Below are 16,167 nucleotides of genomic sequence, written 5' to 3' on the forward strand. Positions count from 1 at the left end.
GGGAAAGTGGACAATGATGAAGGTTATCTGTGATACAACAGGATGAACAGTACTGCTGGGATAGTGGGCTGAAGAATAGCAGATGGAGTTTAATTAGATAAAGGTGAGGTGTTCCATTTTGGTGAAACAAACCAGGGTGGGACTTGTACAGTTAATGTTTGGGCCCTGGGTAGTATTGTCAGTCAGTGACCCAGGGATGCAGGTACACAGTTCTTTGAATGTGGTGTCACAGGTCGACAGGCTGGTGAAGCAGGTGTTTGGGATGGTTACCTTCATTGGGGAGAGCATTAAGAGTAAGAGTTGGGAATGTCATGTTGTGGCTGTAAAAGACATTGGTCAGGCCACCATAAAAACATTGTTGATCAGTGGGAAGAACTCATCTAGTTCACTAACCTCCTTTAGGGAAGGACATCAAATATTCTAACCTGGTCTGGCCGACATGTGACTCCAGACCCACAGCAATATGGCTGACTCTGATCTACCCTCTGGGTAATTAGCAGAGGGGTCAAATACCGTTGTTCCAGGCAGTGACACCCACATCCCATGACTGAATAAATAAAAATACATATGTCCCTCTCTACCTCTGCAAACCCCTCCAGCTGCAGCAAACTGTACTGGCTTTGTAACACTGTTCAGGTCCTGACCCCTCTCTGTAACACTCTCACCACCTCCAGCACCTTCACCTCTCCCTGTTCCTATTGTGTCAATGAACCCTGACCGTGGCTCCCCTTCCCACAGCCCCCCTCCTGCGAGCAGACCCATTGCAATTCATTAACATTTAACTCCGAAAACACTCTCTCACTTCAGGATTTTAAGTACTTTTTGGTGATCTTCTCAGCCTCATAATCTAGTTTGATCCTTTTTGTCCTGAGTGAGGGATTAGTGGGAATTTCTTGCTGAGGTTTTTACTGTTTCAATGGAATGTCCTTTTATTGAGTATTTTGCATTGTCCCTGTAAATGTTTTCCACTGTCCATTTACAGACACATATTTCAGTCTGTTTAGCCTGTTTACCTTGGTCAGTTCTCCTCTCAAACTCATGTCATTGGCTATTTTTGTTTCTAGCTGTAGCTTGTCCTTTCTGTAATTCACTTTAAAACTTTATATTTCTTTAAACTGCACTTTATCACAATTTCCCGAAGGATCTCTGCAGGTGACATTACTCATTCACGAAGTTTCATTACACGGTCGCTCTGCGATCGTTATGTCCCGAGCCAATTGCACAATGTGTTTTTCAAAGAAACACTGAAAAGAAATTCTCCTGAACTCCTTCCAATATCAATGTTGACCGTGTGATTGTCCCAGATTATACAAATATTGAAGTTTTCCAAAATTATCACAATGCCTTTGTTAAAAAATTCCAATGAGTTCCTGTGTAATGCAGTGATGAGCAATGAAATGCTGTTCGGTGGCTAAAACTGTTCTGCTGCTTGTGTCCTTGGCAAGTAGTAGCCAGAATTTACATTCAGACTGACTCTACTTCATGACCTGAGGCCAAATACTTTCTCTGTAATGCCTTTGTTATCCATTATTGTTAGCGTTGCCCATTTTGCCTGAGTTTGCACAAGATTACGAACCACTGAATATTTTTGTTCACCCTGTATCCATGTCTCCCTGGTGTCTAAATCTCTTTTATCTCTGTGTCACAAATCCATCGACCTTATTGCAGCAACGTTGTCTGTTCAAAAAAAAAACATAATATACTCTCTTCCCCAATTTTCTGTCACAAATCTATTTTCTGATGTACAATTTTAGTTAAACTCTGTCCCATCCTGTTCCTTTCTGCTTGTGTTCAGCCACATTCCCATGCTGTTCCATTGCTTCACCTTTTCCCTTTGGATTTGGAAAGCTCCTTTCACCTGCATCCTCTCTGTCAGTTTAATGCCCTGTCCATAAACCTACCGACATGATTGGCCAGGACACTCCTCCCAGCACAGTTCCAGGGGGACCATCCTCATAGATTTTTTTTTTAAAATCAGGTATGGGATGTGTGAGTCTCTGGCTGACCAGCCTTTCTTGCCCAGTCCCAGAAGCCCTTGAGCTGAGTAACTTGCTCGGCCATTTCAGAGGGTAATTGAGAGGCAAACCCTTTGCTGTGGGGATGTCGTGCAGACCACGTGAGGATGGGCAGATGTCCTTCTCTAAAGGACAAGGGTTTGGATTTGTTGTACTTCAGTAATGGTTTCATATATATTTGTGGACTGTTAATTATTATTTTTAAAATTATTGATTTCAAATGTCTCCTTTTCAGATGGTGGGATTCAATCCTGCCTCCCCTGAACATTAGCTGAGGTTTTGGATACATTCTCTCGCAATAATACCACGAGGCCATTACTTCACCTGCTCACTGGGAGCTCATCCCTGAGCACTGATACCAGGGCATCATGAAGCTAAATCCATTCTTACAACACAATTGTGTGATCCTGACATCTTCCAGCAATCTGGGACTATTACTTAATATCGCTCCATTTTCCAGATCTCTGTGGGACTCAGTGCCATTCTCCCTGTGTAACCCTCACTGCATCTGTTTAATTTCCCATTCTGTCTATTTCTCTGTCTCCTGTCAGTACTCAGGAAAGTCCTTACTCAATAGCCTTCCCAGCTGCTGGGTGGATCGTCCATCACCTCATTGAATGCAGTTGGTCTGCCAGAGAGAGACAAAGGGAAAGGAGATCTGGAGCCTTCAATAAATCCTGTAGTGAAGTAAGGTCACCCACAGTGCACAGAGCAAAGAACAATGAGAGGGATCCAACCATCTGTGAACACAACATGACATAGATACAGTGCTGGAGGGGAGCACAGTATACACACACACACACACACACACACACACACACACACACACACACACACACACACACACCCCAGGCTCAATCACCATCCCAATGTAAGTTCTGTTATATTAAAACTCACTACTCTGCAACGGTGTATCTATGGCATGTCTTGTGGTCCAGTGTCTTCAATAATTTTTAATTCCTATAACAGAACCTATCGCTGTAACCTCTCCCCTTTCCGATAGTCCCTCCACATATTTGAAATGTGCTGCATTCCAGACTACCATCCCTATCCCTGTAACTTGGTTCAGTGTCTCCAACATGCCTTATCTCGGTAGTCTCCTCCTCCAATAAGGTAAAAACAAGGACTGCAGATGCTGGAAACCAGAGTCTAGATTAGAGTGGTGCTGGAAAAGCACGGCAGGTCAGGCAGCATCCGAGGAGCATGAAAATCGAACAGCAAAAGCCCTTCATCAGGAACAGAGGCCGGGAGCCTGCAGAGTGGGGAGATAAATGAGAGAGGGGTGGGGATGGGGAGAAAGTAGCATCGAGTCCAATAGGTGAATGGGGGTGGGGATGGGGGTGATAGGTCAGAGAGGAGGGTGGGGGCAGGTAGCAAAGAGTACATTGGGTGAATGGGGGTGGGGATGGGGGTGATAGGTCAGAGAGGAGGGTGGGATGGATCGGTGGGAAGGGAGAGAGGCCATTAGGACAGGTCATGAGGGCGGGGCTGAGCTGGAAGGCTGGAGGTGGGGTGAGATGGGGGAAGGGGAAATGAGGAAACTGGTGAAGTCCACATTGATGCCCTGGGGTTGAAGTGTTCCGAGGCGGAAGGTGAGGCGTTCTTCCTCCAGGCGTCTGGTGGTGAGGAAGTGGATGTGGAGGAAGCCCAGGACCTGCATGTCCTCGGCAGAGTGGGAGGGGGAGTTGAAATGTTGGGTCACAGGGCGGTGCGGTTGGTTGGTGTGAGTGTACTAGAGATGTTCCCTAGAGTGCTCTGCTAGGAGGTGTCCAGTCTCCCCAATGTAGACAAGACTGCATTGGAAGCAACGGATACAATAAATGATATTGATGGATGTGCAGGTAAAACTTTGGATGTGGAAGGCTCCTTTGGGGCCTTGGATGGTGGTGAGGGGAGAGGTGAGGGCGCAGGATTTGCAATTCCTGCAGTGGCAGGAGAAGGTGCCAGGAAGGGAGGGTGGGTTTTTCGGGGGCGTGGAACTGACCAGGTAGTCATGGAGGGAATGGTCTTTGCGGAAAGTGGAGAGGGGTGGGGAGGGAAATATATCCCTGGTGGTGGGGTCCGTTTGGAGGTGGCGGAAATGGCAGCGGATAATTTGGTTTATGCGAAGGTTGGTAGGGTGGAAGGTGAGCACCAGGGGCGTTCTGTCCTTGTTACGGTTGGAGGGGTGGGGTCTGAGGGCGGAGGTGCGGGATGTGGATGAGATGCGTTGGAGGGCATATTTAACCACGTGGGAAGGGAAATTGCGGTCTCTAAAGAAGGAGGACACCTGGTGTGTTCTGTGGTGGAACTGATCCTCCTGGGAGCAGATACGGCAAAGGTGGAGGAGTTGGGAATACGGGATGGCATTTTTGCAAGAGGTAGGGTGGGAAGAGGTGTAATCCAGGTAGCTGTGGGAGTCAGTGGGTTTGTAAAAAATGTCAGTGTCAAGTTGGTTGTCATTAATGGGGATGGAGAGGTCCAGGAAGGGAAGGGAGGTGTCAGAGATGGTCCAGGTAAATTTAAGGTCAGGGTGGAATATGTTGGTGAAGTTGATGAATTGCTCAAACTCCTCGCGGGAGCACGAGGTGGCGCCTATGCAGTCATCATTGTAGCGGAGGAAGAGGTGGGGAGTGGTGCCGGTATAATTACGGAAGATGGACTGTTCTCCGTAGCCAACAAAGAGACAGGCATAGCTGGGGCCCATACGGGTGCTAATGGCTACCCCTTTGGTCTGGAGGAAGTGGGAGGATTCAAAGGAAAAATTGTTAAGGGTGAGGACAAGTTCAGCCAACCGAATGAGAGTCTCGGTGGAATGGTACTGTTGTGGACGTCGGGAGATGAAGAAACAGAGGGCTTCGAGGTCCTGGTCATGGTGGATGGAGGTGTAGAGGGATTGGATATTCATGGTGAAGGTGAGGCGTTGGTGGGCCAGGGAAATGGAAGTCTTGGAGGAGTGGAGGGTGTGAGTGGTGTCTCAAACGAATGTGGGTAGTTCCTGGACTAGGGGGGACAGGACAATGTCGAGGTAGGGAGACATGAGTTCGGTGGGGTAGGAGCATGCTGAGACAATGGGGCAGTTGGGGTGGTTAGACTTGTAGAACCGGGCAGTGGGGGATCCCGGACAATGAGGTTGGAAGCTGTGGGTGGGAGATCTCCTCCTGAGGTGATGAGGTTCTGTCTGCTCTGGGAGATGACGGTTTGGTGATGGGAGGTGGGTCATGGGAGAGGGGGTGTTCGGAGGAGGTGTCTTCGAGTTGGCATCATGGCTTCAGCGGTGTAGAGGTCAGTGCACCAGACTCCCACTGCACCCCCTTTTTCTGCTGGTTTGATGGTGAGGTCGGTATTGGAGCAGAGGAAGTGGAGGGCTGTACGTTGTGAGGGTGAGAGGTTGGAGTGGGGGAGGGGGGAGATAGGGTGAGGCGGTTAATGTCTCGGTGGAAGTTGGAAATGAAGAAATCAAAGGCAGGTAATAGGCCAGCGCGGGGTGTCCAGGTGGATGGAGTGTATTGGAGGGTGGCAAAGGGGTCCTCAGAAAATAGGCGGGAGTCTTCATTGTAAAAGTAAGCTCTGAGGCGGAGGTGGTGGAAGAAGTGTTCGATGTCACGGTGTGTATTAAATTCATTGATGTGTGGACGGAGGGGGATAAAGGTGAGGCCTTTGCTGAGGACTGATCATTCGTCCTCAGTGAGGGGGAGGACAGGGGGAATGGTGAAAACTCGGCAGGACTGGGAGCTGGGACCAGGCGTAGGTGTGGAGCTGGGGGAGGCGACGGAGCCTGTAACTGGAGTGGGTGTGGTGTTAGGGGGAATGGGGATGGAGTCATGAGCAGGGGTGCTGTTCCCCTCAGGGTTCTGGGGGCAGGGATGGTGACGGTGGGACCTGGGGGTGGTGTAAGCAGAATGCAGCTGAGTGGCTTTGGTGGGGGCAAACACGGCAGTGGGGGCGGGGGCATGGAAGTCACTGAGTGTGTGACATCAGCGATGATGTGAGGAGTGGAAGTGATGTCACTTGTGGTGTGTGAGGAATTGTGAGGGGCAGAAATGGCATTTACTTTATTTTAACCAATAATTTCCTTTCACAAATCTATTTGACAATGTAGTATTTTAATTAAACTCAGTCCCTTACTGTTTCTTTCTGTTGGTCTTCATCCACATCTCCATGGTGTTCCAATATTTCAACCTTTCTCTTTGGACTTGGGAATTTCCATTCACCTCAGACCTGTCCCCCTCCTCATCTGTGTCCGTTTATAGCACACTGCATAATCCTGGTACCAGAGGAGCCTATCCCAATAAAATAGCTCAGTCCTCCCTGAGTACTGGTAGCAGTGCTCACTGGTCAGAACCACTTCTGATGATACCATTGTGTGATCCTGATACATTCCTGCACTCTGCTGATATCACACTGTCTCTGTCCATGTGGTATTCCTCACTGTGAGGGTCTAATTGCTGCCTCTGTCAGTGTCTCTCACTCTTGCAGCTACTCCAGATCCTGAGCCAACAGCATTCTCCACTCCAGAGGGAAGCAACTGCACAGGCCATGGATGGAGACTGGGAATTTCCATATCTCTGTGGGACTCAGTGCCATTCTCCATGTGTAACCTTCGTTACAGCAGTGTAATTTACCATTCTGTCTATTTCCCTGTCTCCTGTAGGTATTCCTGATGGCCCTGACTCAGCAGAATTCCCAATTCCTGAATCGTCCATCACCACATTGAAGACGGTTTGTCAGCCAGAGAGAGATGGAGAGGGAGATCTGGAGCCTTCAGTAAATCCTGCAGCCGGTAAGATCATTCACAGTAAACAGCACAGGGAGGAGTTCATGGGCTTTAATTCAGACCCTGAGGGCATGAGGTCAGAACAATGCTGGGCAAGGAACATGAGAAAATTCTCAGGCTTCATTGTCACCATCATGTCTGTAAATTCAACTGTTCCACAGAACCCTCCCTATGTCTGTCAGTTTCTCCATTGTCTGTTTCATAAATACCACTTTCCCTATCTCTATGAGCCCCAACAATCCTGCCTATCCCTGTTAGCTCCTCCGACCAGTACAACTCTCCAAGTTTCTGCCTTTGCCTTTAGTGCCGGGTTCTGTCACATCTCTCCTTAACTGAAGAAAAACAACTCTTCAGTTCCTTAAGCCATCCAGGTCAGTGTCGTCCTTTCCAGACCTGAGAAACCTCCCTGTCTTTGTGACTGTTTTGAACTCCTACTACCTTCATGATCTCTGTAACCTTCCCGTCACGACAACAAAAAAGCTCTGTACCTCAGTAACCTCCTCCAGCTGTTAGACTCCTCCTTGTCTCTGGGCACAGTGCAGAGTGACCCTGCTTCTCTCATAAATTAGTTTCTCCATTTCTAATGATGACTATGAACTCTTCCTGTCTCTAAAACGCACTCAGTCTCTGTAAACTCTGCTGGTCCCCATTGATGGAATTTCCTTCGGTAACTACAAATCTTTATACCTTAAATCTCCTCCAGACGTGACCACACAGTTTATTTCTATAACCTCCATGAGTGATAGAGTCATAACGGTGTACAATTTGGAAACTCGCCCTTCGGTCCAACCCGTCCATGCCGACCAGATATCCCAACCCAATCTCGTCCCACCTGCCAGCACCTGTCCCATATCCCTCCAAACCCTTCCTATTCATATACCCATCCAAATGCCTCTTAAATGTTGTAATTGTACCAGCCTCCACCACATCCTCTGGCAGCTCATTCCATACACGTACCACCCTCTGTGTAAAGGTTGCCTCTTGGGTCTCTTTTATATACTTTCCCCTCTCACCATAAACCTATGCCCTCTATTTCTGGACTCCCTGACCCCAAGGGAAAAGACTTTGTTTACTTATCCTATCCATACCCCTCATAATTTTGTAAACTTCTGTAAGGTCACCCCTCAGCCTCCGACGCTCCAGTGAAAAGAGCCCCGGCCTGTTCAGCCTCTCCCTGTAGCTCATATCCTCAAACCCTGGCAACATCCTTGTAAATCTTTTCTGAACCATTTCAAGTTTTACAACCTTTCCGATAGGAAGTCTACCAAAATTGCATGCAATATTCCAACAGTGGCCGAATCAATGTCCTGTACAGCCGCAACATGACCTCCCAACTCCTGTACTCAACACTCTGACCAATAAAGGAAAGCATGCCAAATGCCGCCTTCACTATCCTGACTACCTGTGACTCCTCATTCAAGGAACTATGAACCCACACTCCAAGGTCTCTTTGTTCAGCCACACATCCTAGGACCTTACCATTAAGTGTATAAGTCCTTCTAAGATTTGCTTTCCTAAAATGCAGCACCTTGCATATATCTGAACTTAACTCCATCTGCGAGCTCTCAGCCCATTGGCTCAGCTGGTTCAGATCCTGTTGTAATCTGAGGGAACATTCTTCGCTGTCCACTCCACCTCCTCCAATTTTGGTGTCATCTGCAAACTTACTAACTGTACCTCTTCTGCTTACATCCGAATCATTTATGTAAATGACAAAAAGTAGAGGACCCAGCAACGATCCTTGTGGCACTCCACTGGTCACAGGCCTCCAGTCTGAAAAACAACCCTCCACCACCACCCTCTGTCTTTTACCTTTGAGCCAGTTCTGTATCCAAATGGCTAGATCTCCCTGTATTCCATGAGTTCTAACCTTGCTAATCAGTCTCCCATGGGGAGCCTTGTTGATTGCCTTACTGAAGTCCATATAGATCACATCTATCACTCTGCCCTCCTCAATCTTTTTTTTTACTTCTTCAAAAAACTCAATCAAGTTTATGACACATGATTTCCCACACACAAAGCCTTGTTGACTACCCCTAATCAGTCCTTGCCTTTCCAAATACATGTCCATCCTGTCCCTCAGGATTCCCTCCAACAACTTGCCCACCGCCGAGGTCAGGCTCACTGGTCTGTCGTTCCCTGGCTTGTCTTTACCACCCTTCTTAAACAGTGGCACCACTTTTGCCAACCTCCAGTCTTCTGGCACCTCACCTGTGACTATTGATGATACAAATATCTCAGCAAGAGGCCCAGCAATCACTTCTCTAGCTTCCCACAGAGTTCTCGGGTTCACCTGATCAGTTCCTGGGGATTTGTTCACCTTTAACCATTTCAAGACATCCAGCACTTCCTCCTCTGTAATCTGGACGTTTTGCAAGATGTCACCATCTCTTTCTCTACAGTCTATATCTTCCATATGCTTTTCCACAATAAATACTGATGCAAAATATTCATTTAGTATCTCCCCCATTTTCTGTGGCTGCACAAAAAGGCCGCCTTGCTGATCTTTGTGCGGCCCTATTCTCTCCCTAGTTACCCTTTTTTTCTTAATATATTTTTTAAAAACCCTTTGCATTCTCCTTAATTCTATTTGTCAGACCTATCTCATGTCCGCATTTGCCCTCCTGATTTCCCTCTTAAGTATACTCCTACTTCCTTTATACTCTTCTAAGGATTCACTTGATCTATCCTATCTATACCTGACATATGCTTCCTTCTTTTTCTGAACCAAACACTCAATTTCTTTAGTCATCCAGGATTCTCTCCACTTACCAGTCTTCCCTTTCACCCTGACAGGAATATACTTTCTCTGGACTCTTGTTATCTTATTTCTGAAGGCTTCCCATTCTCCAGCCGTCCCTTTACCTTCGAACATCTGCCGCCAATCGGCTTTCAAAAGTTCTTGCTTCATACCATCAAAATTGGCCTTTCTCCAATTTAGAACATCAACTTTTAGATCTGGTCTATCCTTTTCCATCACTATTTTAAAACAAATAGAATTATGGTCGCTGGCCCCAACGTGCTCACCCACTGACACCTCAGTCACCTGCCCTGCCTTATTTGCCAAGAGTAGGTCAAGTTTTGCACCTTTTCTAGTAGGTACATCCATATACTGAATCAGAAAATTATCTTCTACACACTTAAAAAAAATCCTCTCCATCTAAACTTTTAACACTATGCCAGTCCCAGCCGATGTTTGGAAAGTTAAAATCCCCTCCCATACCTACCCTATTATTCTTACAGATAGCTGAGATCTCCTTAGAAGTTTGTTTGGCAATTTCCCTTTGACTGTTGGAGGGTCTGTAATACAATCCTAATAAGGTGATCATCCCTTTTTATTTCTCAGTTCCACCCAAATAACTTCCCTGGATGTATTTCTGGGAATATCCTCCCTCAGCTCAGCTGTAATGCTATCCCTTATCAAAGATACCACTCCCCCTCCTCTCTTGCCTCCCTTTCTATCGTTCCTGTAGCATTTGTATCCTGGAACATTAAGCTGCCAGTCCTGCCCATCCCTGAGCCATGTTTCTGTAATTGCTATGAGATCCCAGTCCCATGTTCCAAACCATGCCCTGAGTTAATCTGCCTTCCCTGTTAGGCCCCTTGCATTGAAATAAATGCAGTTTAATTGATTAATCCTGCCTGTCCTAACTGTTTGGCTCACTTCTGTTCTCAGTTGTCCCCATCTCAGAACAAGTTCCCAAAATCTTCCCTGTGATTGTTACCACGTCCCATCCCTGCATTCCTCAAAATCCCTGGAAAGTCCTCCCATTCCTAAAGCCCGCCCTATATCTGTCAAGCTGTTCCATCTTCCACAACCCTCCCTATCACTGTAAGACAGCCCCCCCCCCCCGTCCCAGTTACTACAGCCCGCTGCATCACTAAATGCCAGTAGTCACTGTGCATCTCTATAAACTTACTATCTATGTAACCTCCTTCAGTCCCCACAGCCCTCCCTGTCTCCATAAACTCCTTCAGTCCCCACGACTCTTCCTATCTATGTATCCTGAATCATTCCCCACAAACCTCCCTAACTCCATAACCTCCAAAAGGCCCCACAACCCTCCCTATCTCCATAATCTCATCCTGACCCGATGACCCTCCCGTTCAGGGTAACCTCCTTCAATCCCCATGATCCTCCTGCTCTGTGCAAACTCCTTCGGGCCCAACAGCCCTGCAGATCTCTTTGGCCCCTTTCAGGCCCCACATTACTCCCTATCTCCATAATGTTCTTCAGTCACCACTGCACTCTCTGTGTCCATAATCTCATACGGTCCCCACATCACTCCCTCCTTAATTCCAAAGCCTCTATTACCTGTTGAACCTGTAAGCTACCTTTTCCAGACTGAGAAACAAGAATTCCCATAACCATTTCTGCTGCCAGTCTGAAACCAAACAGTGTCAGCCTGACAGTAGGTCGGGAGCTGAAATATGTTTGAAATGATATGTCAATATACAATAACTGGACCCTTAGAAACACATTTAATAAAAAGACAATGTGTTTTTGAGCCTGTTGGATTGTATTTTTATTGGTGTGAGTATAAATGGCAGAGTAGATAAGGGTGAAGGAGTGGCTGTAGTGAGGATACGGTGTATTTGAATTATCAGAAGCCTTTACACAAGTTTCAATAAGGGCTAAGGAGTAACTTGGTAGAGAATAGGGCACCTTAACTATCAGGAGGTGGGTGAGATATTGGACAAGATAGTGTTGTCAGAAGTTACTGTGGAGAAAGACATGGAAGCTCGGGAACGTGGGGAAATAAATAGTGATGTCTTGGAAAGAATCCTCACCAGAGAAGAGAAAGTGTTGGAGTCTTAAAACAAACAAAGGTCGATCAATCCTCAGTAGCTCATTATGTCTATCCTAGAATATTGTGGGAAGCTAGGGAAGAGGTTGCGGTGTCCCTAACAGAGATATTTATATTATCCACAGACACAATGAGTTACCGGAAGACTGGAAGGTGGCTAATGTTATTCCATCACTTAAGGGTTGCAGGGAAAAGCAAGGAAATTATAGTCCCGTGAGCCCAGTGTTGGGGAAGTTGTTGGAGGAGATTCTGAGAGAAAGGAGCTACATATATTTGGAAAGGCAAGGGCTGATTAGAGATAGTCAGCGCATGGCTTTGTGAGTGGAAAACTGTGTTTCACAAACTGGATTGATTCTTCGAGGAGTTGGCCAAGAGATAGACGAAGGCAGAGCAGTCACCGTTGTCTACATGAGATTTAGTAAAGCATTTGACAAGGTTCCAAGGGATGTAGAACATCTTGTCAAGAGGAAGAAGGAAGCTAACCTAAGGTTGAGGAACCAAGGATCAGAAGCAGGGCTCTAGAGAGTTACATGGGGCAGCACGGTGGCTCAGTGGTTAGCACTACTGCCTCCCAGCACCAGGGACGTGATTTTGATTCCAGCCCCAGGCAATTGTCTGTGTGGAGTTTGCACTTCTCCCCATGTCTGTGTGAGTTTCCAATAGGTGCTTAGGTTTCCACCCACAGCCCAAAGATGTGCAGGTTTGGTGAATCAGCCATGAGTTTTTCAAGAAAGGGAATCGAGATAATCCTGGGAATCACAGGCCTCTCAGTCTTCTCTCTGTGATGTGCAGATTATTGGAGAGGACTCTGAGAGACAGGATTTGTGATTCCTTGGAAAACCATAGTTTGATTAGAGGAAGTCAGCATGGCTTTGTAAGGGACAGGTCATGACTCACAAATCTTATTGAATCCTTTGAGAATGTGACAAAACACATTTATGGCTCATTGAGAAAGTACAGAGCATGGGATACAGGGAAACCTGCCTGTCTGGATATAGAATTCCTGGCCCATAGAAGATAGAGGGTGATGACAGATGGAAATCATTCAGCCTGGAGCTCAGTGACCAGTGGGTTTCTGCAGGGAGAGGTTACAGGACTTCTGCTCGTTGTGATTTTATGAATGACTTGGATGTGTGAGTGGAAGAGTGGGTTAGTAAGTTTGCCAATGACACGAAGGTTGGTGGAGTAGTGAAGAGTGTGGAGATCTGTTGTAGGTTGCAACGGGACATTGACTGGATGTAGAGCTGGGCTGAGAAGTGGTAGATGGAGTTAAATCAGGAAAAGTGTGAAGTGATTCATTTTGGAAGGTGAGACTTGAATGCAGAATACAGGGATAAAGGCAGAATACTGGATAGTGTGGAGGAACAGATGGATCTTGGATTTCATGACCTGAGACTTTTTTAATTTTCCACCCAAGCTGATAATGTTGGATAGAAGGAATATGTTGTATTCGCTTTCGTTAGCTGCGGAATTGAGTTTTAAAGCGTGAGGTTATGCTACAGCTCTATACAGCCCTGTTTAGATCCATTTGGAATATTGTGTTCAGATTTCGTCCCTTCATTTCAGGAAGGATATGGAAGCTTTAGAGAGGGTAAAGAGGAGATTTACCAGGATTCTGCCTGGACTGGAGAACATGTCTTATGAAGAAAGGTTGAGGAAACTAAGGCTTTTCTCATTGGAGTGAAGAAGAGTGCGCTGTGACTTGGAAGAGGTGAACAAGATGGTGTGAGGCACAGATAGATTGAGTAGTGAGAGACCTCTTTGTTCCATGGCATACATGGTACCAGGGGCATAATTTGAGGGTGATTGGAGGTTGGGTAAGGGGAGAATTCAGATGTAGGTCCTTTACACAGAGAATGATAGGTGGGTGGAACGGGACATTTTAACAGACTCTTGGATAGGCACATGGATGATAGCAAAATGAAGGGTATGTCGGTTAGTTTGATCTGACAGTCGGGTAAAAGATGTGCATGCCATCGTCGCCGAATGGTCTTGTGCTGTACTGTTCTGTGTTCTACGATCCGTATGGTAAACTGGGTAATATGTTCAGATCAATGTAGAAGGATATGGCATTCAGGAGGAGCTAGTCAACTGGATACAAAATTGGGCTGGATGGTAGGAGACAGAGGGTGGTGGGAGACATGTTGCCTTTCTGACTGGAGACATGTGACCAGCGGTGGAGTCGGTCTCCTGGTGTTTGTCATTTTGATAAATGGTTTGGATGGGAATATTGGTTTTGTGGGAAGTAAGCTTCTTGGTTGAAACTGAAATATGTGGCAAAGTGGACAGTGAAGAAGGGTATCTGTGATACAACAGGATGGACAGTACTGCTGAGATAGTGGGCTGAAGAATAGCAGATGGAGTTTAATTAGATAAAGGTGAGGTGTTCCATTTTAGAGAAACAAACCAGGGTGGGACTTGTACAGTTAATGTTTGGGCCCTGTGTAGTGTTGTCAGACAGAGACCCAGGCATGCAGGTAGACAGTTCTTTGAAAGTGGTGTCACCGGCAGACAGGTTGATGAAGCAGGTGTTTGGGATGGTTACCTTCATTGGGCAGAGCATTGAGAGTAAAAGTTGGGACGTCATGTTGTAGCTGTACAGGACATTGGTGAGGCCACCATAAAAGCATTGTTAAACACTAGGAAGTACTCATCTGGTTCACTTACGTCCTTGAGAGAAGAACATCTGACATTCTAACCTGGTCTGTCCTGGACGTGACACCAGACCCACAGCAATATGGTAGACTCTGTACTATACTCAGGGTAATTAGCAGTGACACCCTCATCCCATGAATGAATAAAAAAAATACCTATGTCCCTCCCTACCTCTGCAAACAGCTCCAGCGACAGCAATCCATACCTGCTTTGTAACACCGTTCAGTCCCTGACCCCTCTCTGTAACACTCTCACCACCTCCAGCACCTTCAGCTCTTCCGGTTCCTTTTGTGACATAAAACCTTGACAATTATTCCCTCTTCCATCTGACCTCCTCCTGTGAGCAGACCCTTTGCAATCCCTTTAAAACTTACTCCTAAAACATTCTCTCACTTCAGGATTTTAAGTACTTTTTGGTGATCCTCTAAGCCCGATAATCTAATATGATCCTTTTTACTTGAGTGAGGGATCGATGGGGATTTCTTGCTGAGGATTTGGCTGTTTCAATGGAATGTCCTTTTGTTGATGTTTTACACTGCTCCTTCAAATGTTTTCCACTGTTCATTGACAGGCACATATTTCAGTCTGTATAGCCTGTTTACCTTGGTCAGTTCCCCTCTCAAACTCATGTTATTGGTTATTTTTGTTTCTAGTTGTAGCTTGTCCTTTCTGTGATTCACTTTAAAACTTTATATTATTTTAAACTGCACTTTCTCACAATATCCCAGAGGATCTCTCCAGGTGACATGACTCATTCACTCAGTTTCATCACACAATGGTCGCTCTGAGATAGTTATGTCCCTCGCCAGTTGCACAATTTATTCAAAGCAACACTGAAAGTTCTCTGAAGTCCTCTTCCAATATCACTGTTGTCAGTGTGACTGTCCCAGATATTGTGAATATTGAAGTTGCCGAAAATTATCACAATGTGTTTGTTTAAAAATTCCGATGAGTTCCTGTGTAATGCAGTGATGAGCAATGGAATGCTGTTCGGTGAATTAAAACTGTTCGCTGCTTGTGTCCTTGGAAAGTAGTAGCCAGAATTTACATTCAGACTGACTCTACTTCATGATCTGAGACCAAATGCTTTCTCTGTGATGCCTTTCTTACCCATTATTGTTAGCCTCAGTTTGCCTCAGTTTCTGCAAGGTTGTGATCCATTGAATATTTATGCCCACCTTTTGTTCGCCCTGTAACCACGTCTCTCTGGTGTCTAAATCTTTTTTTATCTCAGTGTCAGAAATCCATCTACCTTATTGATAAGACTTCGTCCATTCAAAAAAAATCATAATTTCCTCTTTCCCACAATTTCCTGTCACAAACCTATTCACTGATGTACAGTTTTAGTTAAACTCTGTCCCATCCTGTTCCTTTCTGATTGCCTTCAGCCACATTCTCATGTTGCTCCATTACTACACCTTTTCTCTTTGTATTTGGAAAGCTCCTTTCACCTGGACCCTGTCCCAGCATCCTCTCTGTCAGTTTAAAGCCCTATCCATAAACGTATAGACATGATTGGTTAGGTCACAGGCCCGAGCACAGTTCCAGTAGGACCATCCTAATGGATTTTTTTATAAATCAGGTAGGGGATGTGGGTGTCTCTGGCTAACCAGCCTTCATTGCCTATCCCTAGCTGCCCATGAGCTGAATAGCTTGCTCGGCCATTTCAAAAGGCAATTGAGAGGCAAACACTTTGCTGTGGGTATGTAGTGCAGACCAAGTGAGGATGATCAGATTTCGTTGTCGAAAGGGCAAGTGCGCGGCACGGTGGCTCAGTGATTAGCGCTTCTGCCTCACCGCACCAGCGTCCCAGGTTCAATTCCAGCCCCGGGCGACTTTGTGGAGTTTGCACCTTCTCCGCATGTCTGCGTGAATTGCCTCCGGATGCTCCGGTTTGCTTCCACGGTCCCAAGATGCGCAGGTCGGGCGAATT

At 46.3% G+C, this 16,167-nt stretch overlaps 1 protein-coding gene across 3 annotated transcripts in view; it reads left to right on the plus strand.

Annotated features, from left to right (window-relative positions):
• Positions 1-16,167, plus strand: part of LOC140458769 (uncharacterized) — a 135,833-nt gene that overhangs the window by 68,257 nt on the left and 51,409 nt on the right. For 2 of the 3 annotated variants that reach the window (XR_011953672.1, XR_011953671.1), the window contains exon 3: positions 6,649-6,777. The gene's annotated coding sequence lies outside the window, so the exon portion shown is untranslated. Of the gene's footprint in view, positions 1-2,675; positions 2,703-6,648; positions 6,778-16,167 lie in introns of those variants that run through there. The other variant, XM_072553414.1, reaches the window with a different exon arrangement.

Source organism: Chiloscyllium punctatum, chromosome 34 (genome assembly GCF_047496795.1).
Source record: "Chiloscyllium punctatum isolate Juve2018m chromosome 34, sChiPun1.3, whole genome shotgun sequence".
In the NCBI taxonomy this organism is placed as follows: domain Eukaryota; kingdom Metazoa; phylum Chordata; class Chondrichthyes; order Orectolobiformes; family Hemiscylliidae; genus Chiloscyllium; species Chiloscyllium punctatum.